The sequence below is a fragment of the Morus notabilis genome, unplaced genomic scaffold (genome assembly GCF_000414095.1).
Source record: "Morus notabilis unplaced genomic scaffold, ASM41409v2 Scaffold583, whole genome shotgun sequence".
Classification (NCBI taxonomy): domain Eukaryota; kingdom Viridiplantae; phylum Streptophyta; class Magnoliopsida; order Rosales; family Moraceae; genus Morus; species Morus notabilis.
Genome location: NW_010366405.1, coordinates 398406 through 403060, shown reverse-complemented (window position 1 = coordinate 403060; position 4655 = coordinate 398406).

Here is a 4655-nt window from a genome sequence, read left to right as displayed (position 1 = left end):
CTAAATATTTTTCATCTTCAAAACATTGGACTTTTGAACCATCCATGCACAATTACTTTTTTTTCTTATTTTATTTTTTTAGCATGGTCAGACTCTATTTTTTTGTTGCATTTTCTTTTTAACGAACTAAAGTTCTTTTAGAGCTTCTAACTAAACGTGGTATTACCTGCTTCTGAATGCCTTCTGGTCAATCGACCTTTTGAGATTGCGTTTGTATCTGGTTTTGTTTGGGTAAAAGCACCCTTCTGAATTTTGGGATAAACTTGATTATGGACTTTTTTTTTTTTGCTTTTGACGAAATCTTGATCATGAACAGAATGAAAAAGTTTTATTTGTTGTTAGTTTGCTTTTTTTTGTGATTGTCATTAAGAGTGTGTATTTACGCGTAAAAATTGTTAATCTTTGTGTTAAAAAACATTGAGAAAAAGTTAATCATCTAGCTTTATTTATTATTGATATGTTCTTCTGGAATGCATCAACTTTTAGTGTCTCTTTTGTAGGAAATGGTGGGAAATGGCATCACCCATTTGTGTATAGCTTAACTAATAATTTTATTGAAAGATTAAATTTGAGAATTTAAAGAGTTCCATGTCTAAAAAAAGCTAAGAAAGATCAGAAACCTCTTCTGATTTAACTTTAAGATTAAAATTTTCATATATATGTCCCAATGGGGATTTCTGTGGTTTTGTCCCTAGAAGGCTGACACGTTCCATCCGTTTGGGGCTAGGACGAAATGTTTCGTCCCCGTTTCTTTTTATACTTTCTTTTTTTATTGTCGTGTTTTTTTTTTTTCTTTTCTAATTCCTTGTATTTGCTTTTGGATCCCCTTCTTTTTTATTTGATTTTGTTCTTTTCTTTCTTTTAGTTTTTGGTCCTCCTTCCTTCTTTTCTTTTTTCTTTTTCTTCTTTTTCTTTTTTTTTTTTTTTTTTTTTTTTTTTTTTTTTTGCTTTTGCCTCTTTGAAACATCATTTTTATTTTTCCTCTCACTTTTGATTTAATCTTATCGTTTTCTGGTAACTATACATTCTTTTTCTTTACATTTTTTTCGCTCGTTTCCTTTTTGTTCTTTTGGATCCTACTTTCTTGTCTTTTTTTTTTTCTTTGCTTCTTTAGTCTCTTATTTCTGTTTTCTTACTTACCCTCATTTAATCTTATTATTTTTTCTCGTATATATTATTGCATATTTTCTTTTTTCTTTTTAAGATTCTCTACAACGTAGTCCTTTTTTGATGCACTTTTGTTAAATTGTTCTTTTTTTACCCTCATGTTCCTATTGCAATATAGTTTTTTAAAAGAGTTTCCATTTAAATTTTTTTACTGTGTAATCCTTATTATTTGAAAAGTTATACTTAACTAATAACTAACTAAGATCTCTATTATTAAAAAAACATAATTAATAACATAATAATCAAAATTTAATACAAGAGTGAACTTACAGAATTACCCCATATGCATAATACGTGGCCTCAACTAGTATTAGAAAAAAGCATGCCGTGACAATTGGACATTCTTAGGATACCTACTTTATTGCTTAATTGGATGATTAATTGATAATAAATACAAGATAAAGTTAACAAGTTTTCTTGGCCGACATTTAAAATTGACACAAATCTAACAAGTTTTTGTTAATTCAACGAGTAAATAAACATTAATGCTTCATATCTCATAATAGCCAACTCCGCCTTATTGTCAATGTCATAAAAGGACATGATCTTCTCGTCTAGAGTACCACGTTCAACATAATAGGATTCTTTAATCTGTATGTGTGATAATCCAAATGCGTGAATAGCAGTTAAAACAATAATTTAGAAAACACGAGCAAAGAATATATATAATAAGCATACAAGTATAAATTCATTTTAGCAGTCTCTGCTTTATCAAAACATCTCAAAAATACCTTGTTTTTTTAATAATTAATATTAAATCGGTACTTTTATGTGTAATATATATATATATATATATATATTTAGTACGCTCAAGTTATTTTAAAGATGTAAAATGTCTTTCATATCCTTTAATTTGTTTTTAATAGAAAACGGGAATGAAACTCTAACGCCTAATCCAAACCCACTCTAACAAAATCTCTTTGTGCTACTAGACCAAGAAGTCCCAGGCAATTTATTACTCCAATATTAAGTTTAAATATAAAATATTTTTTCAATATGTCGAAATTTTTTTGTTTTGTAAAATATCTTTTATACCTTTAATTTATTACTCCAATATTAAGTTTTAAATACAAAATATTTTTTCAATATGTCGAAATTGTTTTTGTTTTTTGTTTTTGTTTTTAGATTTAAATTTCTCCATTGCCTTTTAAAACGTTATGAAACATCAGCTGTTTAGAAGCTTATGAGGAAAACCACTTCAGCCCCACATAGCATGAAGATTCCATTTTCTCAAAAAAAAAAAGAAAAAAAAAAGAAAAAAAAAAGGAAACACCAAGTTCTTTCAGTGTGGTTGGCCATAAATATTCTGCTGAGACCGAACTTATCACAATGTTGGTTGAAAATGTCGTTTTGGCACTAATTAGATTAAAATTCAGCAACCGAATAGTGGATTGCCAATAACAATCTGTTTAGTTAGATAATTATCAAGTGCATGAGAAACGTAGAAAGACTTGGATAGACTTCAGAATTTTCTCCTATTAGTTTTATAAAATACTAATTTTTTGACTATAAGCGTATCCTTTTGTGGGTTAAAAGACAAGTCTTCCGTTGGGGATAATGACTCTGATATACTAATCGATGATGATGAAGAAGACTTAGTTGAAGAAGATATCGACGATTCTGCGGATGATAGTGGCATAAATGAAGAGGACAACAATCAAGACATTAACAGTGACAATAAATAGAAATTTTGTACTGCAATTATTCTTTTATTAATTATAATTATTTATATAACATAAGATCTATGTAAATAAGATAATAACGTTTATGATGACTTCTTAACAGGCAATCATGTCTGGCCCAGTTGCTACATGTGCTGGCTCTTTAGGGGGAGCGCAGCCTCCACCTGGTCCTTATAGGTTATCATCACACTGTGAGTCAGGTATGTTAGAATATAATTATAAATTTGTTAAATTAATTACGTCACTAAGGGTCATGAAATCGCAACCAGAGTGGCAAAGGAAGGAAAGATTACCCCTATGTTTGACGAACGTGGAGGTACTTGGAAGGAAGTTGGAAACTATGGCACCTGGTTCGATAGTGCTGTTGGAATCCATGTTAGGGATGTCTGTGAGCCTTTCCACGATGCCTGGAAAGACGTAGACATCCAGCATAAGAGAGAGATTCAGCAGCGCCTATTGGTATAAATTATTAAACTTTATTATTTTTTAATTTAATTTAAATTTTAATATAATAAAATCATTTAACATGTTTATATTGTATTACAGAAATGGTTTAACCTCGATTATGACTGCGACGATGGTATACTTAGGTCTGTGGTCGACTGGGAGGCTGCAAAATGTTATAAGGATTGTAAAAGCAACCTCCATGACAATTTCAAAGATCTTGGTGGTTCACAAAATGAGAGTGCAGTTAGGGCCCATCCTCCTACAAATCTCAGGAATCCAGCTCATTGGGATCGTTGCTGCGATAGATTCATGTCCGACAAGTTTCAGGTAATTTAATCTATTTTATATGTTATTTTTATAAAATATATAATAAAGGTTAATTTTACTAACACTGAATGTAATCATAAATAGAAAAAGTTAGGGATCAATAAACTTAATCGTAGCAACCAAAAGTGGTCGAGTTTTCATGGTCGGCTGTCGTACTCCCAACATCACGATAAGAAAGTAAGTATTTGCTAATAATTTATTCCATATAAATGTTAATTTGATAATCAATTACACTATATTCATATAAATTTAAACTACTATACAGTCTACCATAGGGACTCAACAGTCAATGTTCGTCATCGATAACTGGGGGGATATGCATCGTCGTGGGGATACTTGGGTTAATCCCCAAGCTGAGCAGACTTTTATAAGTATACTCGTAATGTTTAATTATATTGTTTTATTTAAATCTCATTATGTATTTAATTATTTGTCTAATAATATTTGTAGCATCGGATGGAGGGAGAAAGAGAAGCGTAGATCTAGACGCAGTCTGCTGCTTCTGGATCCTCCGCGGCAGGAACAGTTAACGAGGAGGATATTATGGAGCAGTTTCTGGGCACTCGCAGAGGACACAAGATTGGAGTGGGTCGCACACTCCCATAAAAGGTTTATCGAGGGGATGCGTCGTCATCTGGCTCACGCTCGGCAAGATCTTCTACGTCACGTTTTGAACCACACATAGAAGAATACTTAGAACGGACATACCAGCAAAACCTTCAAATGTACAAGAGCCTCAGAATGATGTAGGATATCATGAGTCAAATGCACCCCAACATCACTTTCCCAGCAGTTACTCTTCCTGAGCCGTATGTCCGTCCAGATCATCCCCCTCCGAATCTTTCTGATGATAACAACAATAATTCTAGTGATACTGCTAATTTAGGAGATTAAAATTTTATTAATATAATAATTTGTACTTCGCACATTTCTACGATAATTATATTTTTATTTTATTAATTACTTTTTACCATAATAATTTTTATTTATATTTTTTATTATTTATTCTTTTTATTTAATTTTTATTTATAT